The following is a 17711-nucleotide window of genomic DNA, read 5'->3' on the forward strand; positions in this document are numbered from 1 at the left end:
AAACTAGAGTGTATTAGTGTGAGGTCAGCCTTTCTGTACATCTGGATTGAGGGTCTCTGAGAAAGTGTGTGACTTATGTTGACAGTTTGTATGATGTTATAATGCATGCCAATATAATGTGTACCTTTGTAAGGAAATGGCCTTTCTGCCTTGTCATCCCCCACTTTTTACCGGATTTATTTGTTGGTGTATGGACTCTGAACACCAGGTTGCTGCTGTCTATCACCAGTGTATGTGCTGTGACCCCAAAAATGTGTACAATTTGCTAAGCCCTAGTTGGCATATTTAATTATTATACATTCCTTGTATATTTATCTTACCTGAAAGCCCCTAGTATATTAGACCCTCTGTATCCAGGACCAGTAAGTTAAATGCCACTAGTGAATTACAGCACGTATTACCTACCACTAAAGTGACAATACAAAACATGGCTCCAGGTCTGCCACAGCAGCCTGGCTGGACAGTTTTAAAACTGCATGTCCGACCTAATGAAAAAGAAAAACATTTTTCCAGACCTAATCCATTCTTTTCAATACATATAGGTTACCCCTATTCTAAGCCCTAAATGCCCATAAGGTGCAGGGTATTTAAAGAGTAGGATATGTGTAATAAGGTGGGTTATTAGTCAAGTGAGGTGAAACCCTACTCAAGCAACAACCACACTCCTTGTCAGAGTGAAGCACAAAAGTCACTATATTAACCTGTGCTTAATACTCTGGAAGTTTGCCACAAAATCAGTCAAGCTTAACTTAGAGGCAATGTGTAAAGAAGTTATGGAGCACTTTAACATTAATAAGATGAAATGCACAACACAAGAGAAACCCCACTCCAATTTAGGAAAACATGTAATAAATAAAATGGCAACAAAATGACAAAAATACTATCAGTAGAGTCAGAGATATGCAGTTTCATAGATTCGGGTAAGTATAGTACTCAAAAACACCATTTGCAGTTATCTGGTCATGTTATACAGAGGGAAAATCACAAGTTCAGCTGACCACGTTGGATTGTGTGGGAGATACTAAGATCAGGATAGTCCAGCTAAAAAAGTTTCCTTCTCAAAGTATGGCACACACAATCCCGTGAAGAGCAGGGAGAGCCTTGCGGATAGTCATCGCTGTAGCACAAAGAGCAGGCTGCTTGTTGCGGACGATCGTCACTGTAGCTCAGAGATTCTGCCGAGCATCATGGACGGTCAATGCTGGAGCCCAAAACTTTAGGATTTCTCCTTTTCCTCACAGGAGGATCTCAACTGATGCTAGCCAGGGGCCCAGAACCTGAGAAGGGTCCTCTTGGGGATCAGGGATTCACTCCAGCAGGGGCCAGTGGGCTCAGACTGGTCCATTTGCAGGTCCGGGAAAGTACAGTACAGAAGGCCAGCTGGGCAGTTGCAGGGAGGCCTCTTGAGCTTGTTGTGTTCCTATAACTCAGAAGAGGAGGTTAGCCACCTGATCACTGGAGTCGTACTGCTTGGGATGAAGGGAGCAGGTTCAGTTTTCTTTCTCAGAGAGCAGGTCAGGCCTCAAGCAACAGGGCAGTCCTTTGGCAGCAGACAGCCCTTCTTCTGTGGTATCTGTAGGTCCAAGAGTATCAATTGTGGGGATGAGGGTTCAATTTTTACACCTGGTGCTGCTTCAAAGTGGGAAATACTCCTGGAGTTTTCCCTCCACAGATAGTTCTGGAAGTTCCTGCCTCCCTTCCCTGGCCCCAGGATGTCTGGAGTCACAAAACGTTAGTGTCAAATTCTTTGTGTTTTTGCTGAGGCAGCTCCTTTGAAGTATAAGTGGGGTAGTGCACAACTTCACCCCTCCCATTCCGTCAGGATGGCCCATCCGCCAACATCCAGTCCACTTTGTGACACTGCCTGCCAGGAATACACAAAGGCCAACTAAAAATTACACCTATTCTTGTGACCCAGAATCAACATCAAATGGTTAGGACAAGAAAATGTCAAAGTTTAAAAAGTTATATTTTCAGAATTGTGACTTAGAACCCAACTTTATCATTATAGTAGATTGTTGGAAAATGGCTCATTGGTAATGGCAGGTAAGTACCTACACTTAGCAGTAGGCCACTAACCTCCACTTAGGTCCAGTTAGGTCTCAGTAAATTAAACCTAGCTCAACCCTTGGTAGCTTGGCAACGAGCGACAAGGCTTAACTTAGGAGACAAAGCGTAAAGCATTCAAATATCACAAAACAGTAATCAAATAAAACACAGGAAACAGTTTACAAATCCAAAATTCATATTTGTATCTTTAAAATGACACCAAAACTAATAAAATCAGATAAGGGGAACCAGAGATATGAATTTTGAAAGAATTAATGCTTTCTAGCGCATAGAAGCAACTAGCGGTAAAAAGGGATAAAAAAAAAGGTCACACTGGAAAGGAACAAAGTCCGGAGTTCAGGCCACCCACGAGGTAACACTGTCACACTTACTTTCAGAAGTGTTTGATTCAGGAAAGTGGTCCACATTACCAGCTAAGGGTTCAGAGGCTCTGGTGTGCCTCTTGGGGTCTGGAACTACAACTTCTGCAATGCACCTTTTCAACTTATGGAGTTGCTCCAAACGTCTCCAAACTTCTGGATCTTCTTCCAGAGGTCTTTTTTGTAGCCTTGAAGTGTCCACAACTTGATCCAAGGTTCCAGAAGCTCTGAGCCGCACCTTGGGAGTTGGGATTACAATTCCCAGAATGCGCCTGGTCAGAATCCTCAAATGGCCACTGGACGCTGGTCAGCTGGGCTCTGCTTGCAGGACTTGATGCAGGAGACTCTGGGCAGCTCCTTTGTACCTGTAGCAAACAGGGAGTCCCTTCTTGAAGCAGTAGAAGACGGTAAAGTCCTTTTAGTGGTGAAGCCCAAGTGTGCAGCTGGTGCAGTCCTCCAGAGTGCAGTGTCCAGGTGCAGGTCAGGGGTCCAGCAGGGCAGTCCTTCTTCTCCTGTAGTTCTTCCTTGTTGGAATATGATAGGGATCTGAGATGTGGGTGCAGGTCTGCCAGTTTTATCCTTGCTCCTGGGTGAAAAACAGGGGGGGGGGGGCTGGTTCTCCAATCAGGGGTAGGGTCCTTCCCCCTGTGATGACCACTTCCTGGGAAGTGTGGCAAAATTCAATCCCAGGGAGCAACATTCCTCAAAAATCCATCATGGCTGAAAGTGATTTTGGAGGTTACATCTGGCTGAGCCCACCCACTGGTGTGGCTAAAAATCCTAAACACACCCCTCTCCTGCCCTCTCCTAATCTAATCAAGGGGGCACCTAATTGTCTGGGTTTGCAGGATGTGAGGGTGTTGCTGGGTTGCTCCAAATGTCCTTCTCTGCCTTTGAAGACCAGTTTGGCAGCCCTCCCCTTCCAGCTTCACCATCTGCTGAGGGGAGATCTCCTCCCACAGGCACATCTCTTTGTGTGAAACCAGGCCACTTCACACCTCATCAAGGCAGCCTGGCCAGGCTGCCAGAGGCTGGCCAATCAGAACACAGCAGCAAAAACACTGCAGGGCTGAAGTTGGCAACTTTTCAGGTAAAGTTTAAAACTCTTTACCTGAACAAGCTATATTAAATCCAACAACTGGAAGTTGTGGGATTTATTATAACAATTAATTTGATACCAAATTATTGGTATCTATTACTTAAGGGGACTTTTAAAATTATAATAAAGTCTCCCCATTCTAGACTATGGAGGCCATTCACTACAATGAGGGAACAACAAATGTGGCTGTTTTTACCTCACCAGGGCTTATACAACTATTTTTATAAGGTTCCTGCTTATAGTTACTTGGGACCCAGCCCTAGGGCCACATAGGGCACACCTTAGGGGTGACTTATATGTAAAAATAAGGCAGTTTAATACTTTGGAACTACTTTTAATTCCAAAGTCGGATTTGCATATAACTTTAATTTAAAAGCAGCCAGCAAGGCAGGCCTGCCTTTAAAATGACACTGGATACCTCAGCAGTGCACCTATGGGTGCACTACCTATGCTGGGGTCCCTGAACCTACATGCCCTACCTACCATATACTCGGGACTTATAGGTAGGTTGACTTAGCCAATTATAATTAGCCTAATTTGCATACTGATTTTACACAGAGCACACGCCCTGGGACTGGTTGGCAGTAGCCAGGGCACCATCAGAGTCAGGAAAACACCAGCAAAAAGTGGAAAATGGGGGCAAAAAGTTAGGGGGCCTCTGCAATCAGCCCTGTTCTCTCACATAGATTTGAAATTACAATTCATTAGTCTCCAAATAAGAGATTTCTACCTGCTCCCAAACAAAAGCTATCACTTATTATAGGAGACAAAGGCCTTGTAATAATAAAAAACTAATTTTAGAGGTTTTTAGTACTGCAACATGTAAAACATAAACGTACATGATAAACCTTGTACATAAACTGCACTCTACCTTAAAGGCTGTTTAGTGCCTGCCTTTGTGTTGACTTGAATGTATTAGAAAGGAAGGTTTAGGTATGGCAAAGAAGCTATTTTGCTAAGTCGAATTGGCAGTTTACAACTGCACCCAGGCCTGAGACATGCTACTTAAGTGGGCCCTGCATCTCACTAGTAGTATTTTATTTGCATGTCCTAGGTAAATGTAATACCATTTTACTTAGGTCTTTTAAGTTAATTAGCTGTGCCAATTGGTTGTAAGTCAATTTTATCGTGTTCAGGGGAGTGAGCACAGGCACGTTACTACTGGTTAGCAGTGGTAATGTACACAGAGTCCTAAGGCCAGCAAAAACAAATTCTAGCAAAACAGGCGGAGTGAAGGCAAGAAGCTTGGGTTAGATCACCGTAAGGCTGACAGAGCTAACGTGGGTCCCCCTACAAACGAGAGAAGGGAGAACTATCCAACCTCGTGGGAGTTCTTATCACTAAGGAAGAAAGACCGAACAGACCATGATCTTTGGAGTGGTCTGACCCAGGGCATTGTTCGACCACAAAGTCCATTCCCTGCAGGATGCTGGACCACCTAAAAAATTTGGGATCCCAATCCCTCGTTTGCATGAAGCATTTGAGGGGCTTGTGTGAGGAGAAGGGTGTCCAAAGTGGCATGGTCAGGCTTCTTCAGTACCTAGATCACAGCAAACGTTTCCCTTTCAATACCACTCTACCTGTAACCAAGGAGTAAACTCCTACTAATGAAGGCTACAGGTTAGTCTAGGCCTTCTGCATTTAACCATGATAGGACATCCCTTATTTCATGCTCTGAATCATCTGACTGCACTATGAATTTCTGAGGGAGAGGACAGAGGCCTTGAGTACGGTGGTATACATCTGGCCTCCTTGAGGGTGTCAAAGGTTTTGTGGCAGGTCTCTGTCCAGATCACAGGCAGAATACTGTACAGGTGACATATGTTTTAAAAAGGAAGATTTCAGCCTGGCAAAAGGATTACTTTAGTATGCCAAATTGGCAGTTTAACACTGTACACAGGCTGTAATGGTGGGCCTGAGGCCATGTTTTAAAGGGTTACTGGGGTGTGTGGCACTATAGGTGATGCAGGTCCACTACTAGCATTTAAGGCACACAGTTGTTTATGCCAACAAAAACTGGTTCAGCAAATACAGAGCAGTGCAGGCAAAATGTCTGGGGGAATACCATTTCAAAGGCAGTCAGGTCTAACAAGTTGGAACTGGTAAGCTAGGCTTAGCAGAAACCTGAGCTTCTTGCAGCCTCTAGGTTTCTGGAGCTTAACAAGAGGCTGCCCACCTAGCCCTTGGAGTCCATTCTTGTCTGCTGGTTACAAATTGGAGCAGGTCCAGCCTTTCAGGTTTCTCTCCACACTTTCAACAGGTGCAGTGTGACGCCTGTCTTCCACAAGTCCAGAGGTGTTTTGGAAATGGTACTGAGCTGCCACTTTTATCCCCAGTGGCAAGCTGTGGTTGTTTCAGAAATTCTTGACCATTCCCTAGCCTGTAGGGTAAACATTCCCAGTGGTGTGCTTACCCACGTTTACAGCACTGTCTATGTATTTTATTGTAATGTATCCCACAATGCCCTGCTCCACCTAAAACAAATATAGCATAATATAGCAGAACGTTTCCCCCTGGAGTAAAGCTCTCCATGCCCTCCCAGAGATGACAATGATGGACACGTCTAGGAGTGAGTTACTTCTACTTGATTCTGCATGGGCACCCTAAAATGTTTACTTAAGTTGCAGGGCATAGCCCAGATGGCAATCATATCAGGGGGAAAACATCTCCCCGCACGCAAGCATTTTGTCCGGGAACAATACATATCTCACCATAGGAGAGCCATTAACAGTCAGACAATACTCAACAGTGGCAGACAATTACATTTGGCTCAGGCAAGAAAACACCAGCTTTCTAAAAGTGCCATTTTCAAAATTCCAAAACAGTGATTTGTAATCTGACTTGACAATTAGATTGGATTTCAAATTATTAATAATTTTAGTCTGTGGATCAAGCTTCTAGCTATTTTCAAAGTGAAAGTATGCATGAAATGGTGTTATAATGCAATCTGGTGCTTTCTACGGAAGAACTAGCCTTACCACATTTAATGCCGACTTTAGATAAATATTACTTCCAAGACACACAACACTTAAGTACACACATTGTTAGACCTGACAGCCTTTTGTGTGGTCTTCCCACAAACCTTTCTCCCATTCCGTTTTCTGAAATTCATTTTTGTTGGATTTAGATCCCTCTGTACATTACCACTCCTATCCAGTGCTAAAGTATTTGTGCTCACTGCTAAAATTGGCTTACAGTTAATTTACTTATATGCTTCCTAGAGAAGTGCTACTACATGTATCCAGGGCCTATACATAAAATTGGCTGCAGCACTCATTGTGCCACCCACTGAAGTTGCACTGTAAAACATATCTTATTCCTGCCACTGTAGTGCAGCTTAAACTGCTATTTCAACCTTACAAAACAAAACTTTTCTAATACTTATAAGTCACCCCTAATGCAATTCCTAAAGACACAATCTCCTTGGGCCACCCACCAACTCAAAGCTCTATCTGAGACTCCTCATGTGCAGTTGGACTAAGTAGAAGGTAACCTTTTCACGAGGACAAACTTACTCCTGTATTAGACCTGTGCTCCAATGTGGAGCTCTGACTGCGACTTGTTTTTTGCATCAGTAATGACCACCCACATCTCCAACCAACTCAAAGCTTTGATGGGGAGCTGCTCTTCGCACCAAGACTGTTCTCCTCATTGCCCCAGCCAACATGAAGCTTCGGATTTGTCTTGTTTTGTTAAACTGGGCTTAGTAGGTAGTGGAACAGACTGATCCCTGTATCCAACCCTTGCTCCATTGTCATCAGTCTGAACGTCTAACTTCTATCCGCGTCAGCACGACCTGATAGCAGACCAATTAATTATGATTGGCGCTTTCTGCTTCGTGGTGCTGTTTTTACCTAAAACTTTCCAAATTAATAAATCTGGTTCTATTTATTGGATTCTTTTTATTTTGGTGTCATTTTATTTAGTAATGTTTACTCTCTGTTTTATAAATTTGGTTTGCATTTTTAGTGCTGTGTTTTCACATTATTACTGGTTGAGTGCTGCATAAATAGACATTGCCTCTAAGTTAAAAGTGACTACTTTTGTGCCAAGCTATTAGAAGGTTAAGCACAGGTTTATTTATTGACTTTTGTGACTCACGCTGACAAAGACTGAATTAATTACTTGAGTGGGACTCTCATCATTCTCAACTAGTAACCCAATTTCTTACACATCTGTATTTGCCCTCAGTCCTGCTGTTGGCTTCTGGGATTGAGTCCTTACTACAAAATGGCTTCCAAAATGTTCTAGACCCTTGGCTGTTAGGGTGGGCTCCTTCCCCCTTCAAAATTGCAAGACTTCAAAGGAAAGTCTCTGTTGTTCACAAGATCCTGCCTTGTCCAGGCCTGGCCCCAGACACACACCAGGGGGGTGGAGACTGCATTGTGTGAGGGCAGGCACAACCCATTCAGGTTTAAGTAACCACTCCTATTCCACTCTAGCCCAGATGGCCCATCAGGATATGCAGGCTACACCCATGCTCCCTTTGTGTCACTGTCTAAAGGGGATACACAAACAGCCCAACTGCCAGTCTGACCCAGACAGGGAACACACGAGCATGCAGGGTCACAGAATGGTTTAAGCAAGAAAATGCCAACTTTCTAAAAGAGACATTGTCAAACTGACAATCCAAAAAACAACTTTAACAAAAGATGTATTTTTAAATTGTGAGTTTGGAGACCCCAAACTCCATACCTCTAGTTGTTCCCAAAGGGACATTGAACTTAAAAGTTATTTAAAGGCAGCCCCATGCTAACCTATGAGAGATATAGGCCTTGCAAAAGTGAAAAATGAATTTTGGAGTATTTCACTGTTAGTACATGTAAAACCGATCAGTACATGTCGCACGTTTAACATACACTGCACCCTGCCCTTGGGGCTACCTATGTCCTACCTTAGGGGTGCCTTACATCTACAAAAAGGGAATGGTTGGACCTGGCAAGTGGGTACCCTTGTCAGGTTGAATTGGCAATTTAAAACTGCACACACAGATACTGCAGAGGCAGGTCTGAGCCATGTTTATAGGGCTACTCATGTGGGTGGCACAACGAGTGTTGCAGGCCCACTAGTAGCATTTGATTTACAGGCCCTGGCCAACTCTAGTGCACTTTACTAGGGACTTACTAGTAAATCAAATATGCCAATCATGGAAAATCCAGTTACACATACAATTTACACATGACTCAGTGGTAAAGTGCCCAGAGTACCAAAAACAGCAAAAACAAAGTCCAGCACACAGTCAAAACATGGGAAACAGAGGTTAAAAAAAGACAGAGGAGACCACGCCAAGGATGCCAGGTCTAACACTCCCATCTCATGAATGTTTGAGAAGTCAGTGAAAGCTCCCCATCAATTTGATTTTCAGAAGGATCCTGTTGGAGCTATATTTACTATTCCAGAAGGAACAGTGGACCTTACACATCCAATTTCCCAATTCAGAGTGAAAGTAGTCTTGCATGCGAGAATGGAAAAAAATCTGTGCTTGGAGTGGAAGGGGAGGTGAAGATTAATGTACCAGGTAGCTACTGACTGGGGCTCAATTAGTTTCAGGAATAAGGCTGTGCGTGGTCCAGGTCCCGCCCGAAACTCCGCTGCGCGGATTTCCAGTGCTTCATGCGCACCATTTGTCATACCCTCTTGTTCTAAAAGTGGTCATCAGCTTTGTCTGCCCTGTGGTAAAGCTCATGTAGCTGCAGGATCAGGACATTGGTGGGCAAGATGCACTTATCAGTGCTATTCTATGAAAGGACTACAATTCCCATGTTTGGCAGGCCTATAAAGCCCAGCCACACCCAAGCACATTGCTCACTATTTTGAAGACTTCGATGCAGTCAGACCTCGTGGGAGTTTCTCTGAAGAAGAGCAGATTTCCTGCATTGCAGATTGACAGCAAATCGGAGTATCCTTAGTTCCATGGTGAATTCAGATACGAGTAGGTCGTACTCGTAGCAGTAAGGTCTTGAAGAGTCTAATTTTGAAGGGAGTTGTTACTTCCAAAGGTAAAGCGCCCCTTAGCACAACGAGTAAAGCGTTTTCAGTTTCCAGAGTAAAGCGGCCTTGGTGTGACGATCAAAAGCACTTCAGAGCACAGAAGTAAAGCGCCCCTTAGCACAGCGAGCAAGACGTTTTCAGAGTAAAGCGGCCTTGGCACGACGATCAAAGCGCTTCGGAGCACAGAAGTAAAGCGCCCCCTTAACACAACGAGCAAAGCACTTCAAGCCACACATGTAAAGCGGTCTTGGCACGGCAATCAAAGCGCTTCAGTCCAAATGAGTAAAGCGCCCTTGCACAGCAATCAAAGCGCTTCATTTCACATGAGTAAAGTGCCCTTGGTACGGCAATCAAAGCGCTTCAGCCCACATGAGTAAAACGCCCTTGGCACAACAATCAAAGTGATTCAGGCCGCATGAGTAAAGTGCCCCCTTAGCATAACGAGCGTAGCGCTTCAGACAAGACAAGTAAAAGTGATTTCTGGTATAATAATCAAAGCCCTTCATGAACGATAAACAAGGCACTTCTGCACACTTAACGCCCTCTTAAAGAAACCTACAGCAGACCCCACCGAACTCAAAAACTTCCGCCCCATCTCTCTCCTGCCGTTCCCCGCCAAAGTGATTGAGAAAATCGTCAACGCTCAACTCACCAACGCCCTGGAAACCAACGACTCCCTCGACCCCACACAGTTCGGTTTCAGGGCCAACCACAGCACCGAAACCGCCCTCATCGCAGCCACGGACGACATCAGAGCCCTGACCGACAAGGGAGATACCGTGGCCCTCATACTCCTGGACCTCTCTGCAGCCTTCGACTCGGTCTGCCACCGCACCCTGATATGCCGCCTGTAGGAAAGTACCATCTTGCCTGGCATGTTACCCCCATTTTTCACTGTATGTATGTTGTTTTAGTTGTATGTGTCACTGGGACCCTGGTAACCCAGGGCCCCAGTGCTCATAAGTGTGCCTGAATGTGTTACCTGTGTAGTGACTAACTGTCTCACTGAGGCTCTGCTAATCAGAACCTCAGTGGTTATGCTCTCTCATTTCTTTCTAAATTGTCACTAACAGGCTAGTGACCACTTTTACCAATTTACATTGGCTTACTGGAACACCCTTATAATTCCCTAGTATATGGTACTGAGGTACCCAGGGTATTGGGGTTCCAGGAGATCCCTATGGGCTGCAGCATTTCTTTTGCCACCCATAGGGAGCTCTGACAATTCTTACACAGGCCTGCCACTGCAGCCTGAGTGAAATAACGTCCACGTTATTTCACAGCCATTTTACACTGCACTTAAGTAACTTATAAGTCACCTATATGTCTAACCTTTACCTGGTAAAGGTTAGGTGCAAAGTTACTTAGTGTGAGGGCACCCTGGCACTAGCCAAGGTGCCCCCACATTGTTCAGAGCCAATTCACTGAACTTTGTGAGTGCGGGGACACCATTACACGCGTGCACTACATATAGGTCACTACCTATATGTAGCTTCACCATGGTAACTCCGAATATGGCCATGTAACATGTCTATGATCATGGAATTGCCCCCTCTATGCCATCCTGGCATTGTTGGTACAATTCCATGATCCCAGTGGTCTGTAGCACAGACCCTGGTACTGCCAGACTGCCCTTCCTGGGGTTTCACTGCAGCTGCTGCTGCTGCCAACCCCTCAGACAGGCAGCTGCCCTCCTGGGGTCCAGCCAGGCCTGGCCCAGGATGGCAGAACAAAGAACTTCCTCTGAGAGAGGGTGTGACACCCTCTCCCTTTGGAAAATGGTGTGAAGGCAGGGGAGGAGTAGCCTCCCCCAGCCTCTGGAAATGCTTTGTTGGGCACAGATGTGCCCAATTCTGCATAAGCCAGTCTACACCGGTTCAGGGACCCCTTAGCCCCTGCTCTGGCGCGAAACTGGACAAAGGAAAGGGGAGTGACCACTCCCCTGACCTGCACCTCCCCTGGGAGGTGTCCAGAGCTCCTCCAGTGTGCTCCAGACCTCTGCCATCTTGGAAACAGAGGTGCTGCTGGCACACTGGACTGCTCTGAGTGGCCAGTGCCACCAGGTGACGTCAGAGACTCCTTGTCATAGGCTCCTTCAGGTGTTAGTAGCCTTTCCTCTCTCCTAGGTAGCCAAACCCTCTTTTCTGGCTATTTAGGGTCTCTGTCTCTGGGGAAACTTTAGATAACGAATGCATGAGCTCAGCCGAGTTCCTCTGCATCTCCCTCTTCACCTACTGATAAGGAATCGACTGCTGACCGCGCTGGAAGCCTGCAAACCTGCAACATAGTAGCAAAGACGACTACTGCAACTCTGTAACGCTGATCCTGCCGCCTTCTCGACTGTTTTCCTGCTTGTGCATGCTGTGGGGGTAGCCTGCCTCCTCTCTGCACCAGAAGCTCCGAAGAAATCTCCCGTGGGTCGACGGAATCTTCCCCCTGCAACCGCAGGCACCAAAAAGCTGCATTACCGGTCCCTTGGGTCTCCTCTCAGCACGACGAGCGAGGTCCCTCGAATCCAGCGACACCGTCCAAGTGACTCCCACAGTCCAGTGACTCTTCAGCCCAAGTTTGGTGGAGGTAAGTCCTTGCCTCACCTCGCTGGGCTGCATTGCTGGGAACCGTGACTTTGCAAGCTACTCCGTCCCCTGTGCACTTCCGGCGGAAATCCTTCGTGCATAGCCAAGCCTGGGTCCACGGCACTCTAACCTGCATTGCACGACTTTCTAAGTTGGTCTCCGGCGACGTGGGACTCCTTTGTGCAACTTCGGCGAGCACCGTTTCACGCATCCTCGTAGTGCCTGTTTCTGGCACTTCTCCGGGTGCTACCTGCTTCAGTGAGGGCTCTTTGTCTTGCTCGACGTCCCCTCTCTCTGCAGGTCCAATTTGCGACCTCCTGGTCCCTCCTGGGCCCCAGCAGCGTCCAAAAACGCCAAACGCACGATTTGCGTGTAGCAAGGCTTGTTGCCGTCCATCCGGTGGGAAAACACTTTTGCACGACTCTCCTAGGCGTGGGGGATCCATCCTCCAAAGGGAAAGTCTCTAGCCCTTGTTGTTCCTGCAGTATTCACAGTTCTTCAGCCTAGTAAGAGCTTCTTTGCACCAACCGCTGGCATTTCTTGGGCATCTGCCCATCTCCGAGTTGCTTGTGACTTTTGGACTTGGTCCCCTTGTTCCACAGGTACCCTCAGTCAGGAATCCATCGTTGTTGCATTGCTGATTTGTGTTTTCCTTGCATTTTCCCTCTAACACGACTATTTTGTCCTTAGGGGAACTTTAGTGCACTTTGCACTCACTTTTCAGGGTCTTGGGGAGGGTTATTTTGCTAACTCTCACTATTTTCTAATAGTCCCAGCGACCCTCTACAAGGTCACATAGGTGGTTCGCATTCCACTTTTGGAGTATATGGTTTGTGTTGCCCCTATCCCTATGTTTCCCCCTTGCATCCTATTGTAACTATACATTGTTTGCACTGTTTTCTAAGACTATACTGCATATTTTTGCTATTGTGTATATATATCTTGTGTATATTTTCTATCCTCTCACTGAGGGTACACTCTAAGATACTTTGGCATATTGTCATAAAAATAAAGTACCTTTATTTTTAGTATAACTGTGTATTGTGTTTTCTTATGATATTGTGCATATGACACTAAGTGGTACTGTAGTAGCTTCACACGTCTCCTAGTTCAGCCTAAGCTGCTCTGCTAAGCTACCATTATCTATCAGCCTAAGCTGCTAGACACCCTATACACTAATAAGGGATAACTGGGCCTGGTGCAAGGTGCCAGTACCCCTTGGTACTCACTACAAGCCAGTCCAGCCTCCTACACCGCCTCAGCAACGCCGGCATCAGAGGCAAGGCCCTGGAATGGATTGTCTCCTTCCTCTCCGGAAGGACTCAGAGAGTCCGCCTGCCCCCCTTCAGATCCACAGCCACGGAGATCATCTGCGGCGTACCTCAAGGATCCTCCCTCAGCCCCACTCTCTTCAACATCTACATGACCCCCCTGGCGAACATCGCACGCAAACACGGACTCGACCTTATATCATACGCCGACGACACCCAGCTCATCTTATCCCTCACTAACAACCCCACATCAGCCAGGACCAGACTACATGAAGGAATGAAGGAAGTGGCGAACTGGATGACAGACAGCCGTCTGAAACTGAACACAGACAAGACGGAGGTCCTCATCCTCGGCCCCACTCCTACCGCATGGGACGACTCCTGGTGGCCCCCCGCCCTAGGCAGCACTCCCCAACCCACCGACCACGCGCGCAACCTCATCTTCATCCTGGACTCGTCCCTCACCATGACCAGACAGGTGAACTCAGTGACCTCGGCATGCTTCAACACCCTCCGCATGCTCCGCAAGATCTTCCGCTGGATCCCCACCGACACCAGGAAGACCGTCACCCACGCCCTCGTCACCAGCCGCTTGGACTACGGGAACACCCTGTACGCCGGCATCACCACCAAGCTGCAGAGGAAACTCCAACGGATCCAGAACGCAGCCGCAAGACTCATCCTGGACATCCCTCGCCACCACCACATCTCCGGACACCTGAAAAAACTCCATTGGCTACCCGTCAACAAGCGGATCACCTTCCGACTACTCACCCACGCACACAAAGCCCTTCACAACCTTGGACCCAAACTCATCAACAACCGCGTCTCCTTCTACACTCCTCCGCGCACTCTGCGCTCCACCGGACAGGCCCTGGCCGCCGTACCCCGCATCCACAAAGCCACCACCGGAGGAAGATCATTCTCCTTCCTCGCAGCAAAGACCTGAAACTCCCTACCCAGCCACCTTCGCGCCATACCTGACCACCTCTCCTTCAGAAGGCAGCTCAAGACCTGGCTCTTCGAGCACTGACCCCCCCCCCCCAGCGCCTTGAGACCCTTGATGGGTGAGTAGCACGCTTTATAAATACGATTGATTGATTGATTAACTGCACAACAAATAAAGCGCTTCAAGTTCAATGAGTAATACTTTCAGGTCTATAGTTGTTAATGAGGAAGCGAGATAAGCAAATTATAGTTTCATTGTTCTTTTGGAAAGCATAATATGTGAGATACATATTTAAGCCTTAGAGAATTTCTAGGCCATGATCAAACGTTTATGTTATGAATGCATAGTCGTGACTGGATTGATATTCAGAGTATGACCATAGTCCAAAGCTCTTGCCATCTCTTGGTTCAGAGGTTGTAGTTTGTTCTTGTTCCATGATTGAAAGAAGGGGCTTCACCCTCATTTCACAAAAGGGTCTCAATCTGATATCACGGAGACGCCTTTATTTTCAAGAGTCTATTGATGTGTTATACTGCTATGAATGAGTATATGCATATTTGTTCTAACCTTTTCTTTTCAGATCTCTCTCCCTGCAGTTACCTACCCGAATTCCCTTCCCTCCGCCTGGCTTCATCATAGCTCTGTGCTATAATAGCTTTCGGAGTTGGTGACGCCGGGAGGTGGGTCTTTTGTTCGGCAGTGTGAAGATCCCGAGGAAAGGACATTGTGACAATTATTGACTTTGAGTTAATCACTTTAAGATTGTCCTCTCTTTCTTCAGTAGCCCCTTCGTTTCTGCTGGCAATCGTCTCAAGCAGGACTTTGAGAAACTGTATCCTGTGCCCTTAGAGGTGCAAGTTATTTTTAAGAACGGTATAGAAACCTCAACAATGTTATCAAGCCAAAGGGGCCAGGAGGATGGACAGATGTTTCGTATTAGTAAGTCCCAAAGTACATCTTATGTCCTTGATATTGAAGGTTTTGCAAACCGAGGTCCTCTTAATTTGAGTTCCCCTGGCTTGTGCAATTCAAAGGGTGTGACTATAAATACTGATTTAACAGATATAGAGGCTAAAAGGCAAGGAGTGCAGGCTACTGTTTCAGTTTTCAGTTTTATAGGAGGAGGCAATATCTCATGGTCGGAGTATACAAGTAGTTATATAAGAGTGATAGAAAACTTGGTTATTGGATTACTACACAATCAAACCCCTGACAGTCACTGCTGGGGGGGAGAGGAATGAGGATAGTCAACAAGCACTAAGTCCACTAGCCAAATTAGATCATGGAGCTGTGTGGGATATTTTCTTTAAAACTATACAACTAACTCTTGGCGCTTTGTCCAAACAGTCCACAAAAATGGATACGCGGGTGGACTTTTTGAATGTTATTGCTAAATATGTGTCGGGATTGAACAAAAGTTGACCAATTTAAATGCTTTGTCTAAATAAGCACAGAAATGTGCTGAAATAAGGAAGCCGGATTGCACCTGTGATCCAATAATTAAGAAATTTGCTGCACTACTGGAGGTTCTAACTACTTTAATGGATGATTTTGAGGATAACCTTAACATCAGTAGTAGTGATAAAGTTCAAGCCTCTTCAAATCAAAAGGCAGAGGCTGGTGTTTGCACTAATGAGGGAAGAGTTAGTGGTGATGTTTGTTGTACCAAGCCAGTAGAAAGGGGGCAAGACTCTAGGGCCATATTTATAAGAAATGATGCACAACTGCGCTAGCACAGTTGTGCATCAAACTAGTTAACGCTGCATAACGACGTTTCTTAGCACCATGGCTGCACCATATTTATTGAATGGTGCCCCGTGGCACCGAGAAATGGCTAACATCGTAAAATATAATGATAGCCGGTGATGGAAGATATAGCAAAAAATGGCACTAGTGAGCCAAAAATCACAGTAGACTGATTAGCTGCAAAAATTCTGCAGATAGTCATATTTCGGTCGCACAAGCAGCCGAAAATTATGCCTGTCCAAGAATAGACAGGAGACAGTACAATGTCCAACACAGGGGACTAGTGTCCCCACGACAGCCCCAACAGCACCAGTGACTGATGTTATATACTAACACCTGGGTTAGAGTGAAGGTAGGGGATGGTTCTTTCCTATGAGCAAAATAGAACAAAACAAGGCCTTAAGCAGGGCTGTGTGCTTGCACCATATTTGTTTGATCTCTTTTTATCAGACCTGACTGTGAAGCAAAATGAGGTGAATGTGCACCCTCCAAAGATAGGAGAAAAGTTTATTTCAAACCTGCTTTATGCAGATGATGTCATCCTCCTAAGTCAAACAAAGGTAGGGTTATGGCAGCTTATTACTAGTCTGTCTGAAGACGTTGAGGCAAATGGAATGGTAATAAATCAGAAAAAAACAAAACTTATGGTAGTAAGTTAAAAAAAATACATAAAACGTATTAGTGGTACCTGCAAGGTCAAGAATTAGAACATGTTCAGTTTTGTAAGTATCTGGGAGTACAATTTAATGCAAAGGGACCTTTTTTACCTCAAAGGTTTGACTTACAGCAGAAAGGAAATTTGTTGAAGCATGCCTTCTGTACTTTGCAAAGATCATCAGATGGCCCTAGTTATTAGTGTCTAGTATTAGGATTATTGCAAAAGTTTTCCTGTCCAGGTTAGTTACATTCAAATATAGGAGAACTTACATCAAACTACTGGGAACCAGCTCTGTCAAGCACTTTGGAAGGAGATTGGTTCAAATCTATTGGCACTATCTTAGCAGTACCTGGATCAGGCATTGGTCGATCTGGAGGTCTGGCCGTTGTGGGATATAAGTATCCCTCATGATGCCTTTAAAAAAGTTATTAACCGCACAGTGAAGAATATTTTGATTGTGTGTTTTTAGGCTTCCTGAAACTCTAGTACTGTAGGCAGTGTGGGAAAGATGTGTATTTTATTTTGTGGTTTAGGGGGATGAAATATAAAGCCTTTGGAAGTCAACTTTGTATTTTGTTGCTCAGTATTTTCTATATAGTGTTTTAATATTGTGGATTGTGGGGAATAACGGTTGTACCTTATCAAAAAATTGGGGGGGGCCACATTTTTTTAAATCTAATGTTGCAAGGATTGCATTTCAAATATCAGGGCACTTTAACAGTAGATATATTTGTTTTAGTAGAAACATATTTATGCGTGTTTTAACATTTTTCTTTAAAAAGTAGTATCATGGTTTTTATTAACTATGCACTTTCAAATAAACTTGAAACTTGATGGCGAAAAGACAAATCATTGTCAAACTTAATTCCCCAAGTTCCTAACTATATTGCAGTGCAGAAGGGGTCTTTCCAGATTATTCGACCAACAGGCCAAGGACTGTTTATTTTCTCAAAACTGAGAATTTCTGTTTTCTCAGCATTGCACTTTAGAAA

The sequence above is a fragment of the Pleurodeles waltl genome, chromosome 1_2 (assembly GCF_031143425.1).
Source record: "Pleurodeles waltl isolate 20211129_DDA chromosome 1_2, aPleWal1.hap1.20221129, whole genome shotgun sequence".
Classification (NCBI taxonomy): domain Eukaryota; kingdom Metazoa; phylum Chordata; class Amphibia; order Caudata; family Salamandridae; genus Pleurodeles; species Pleurodeles waltl.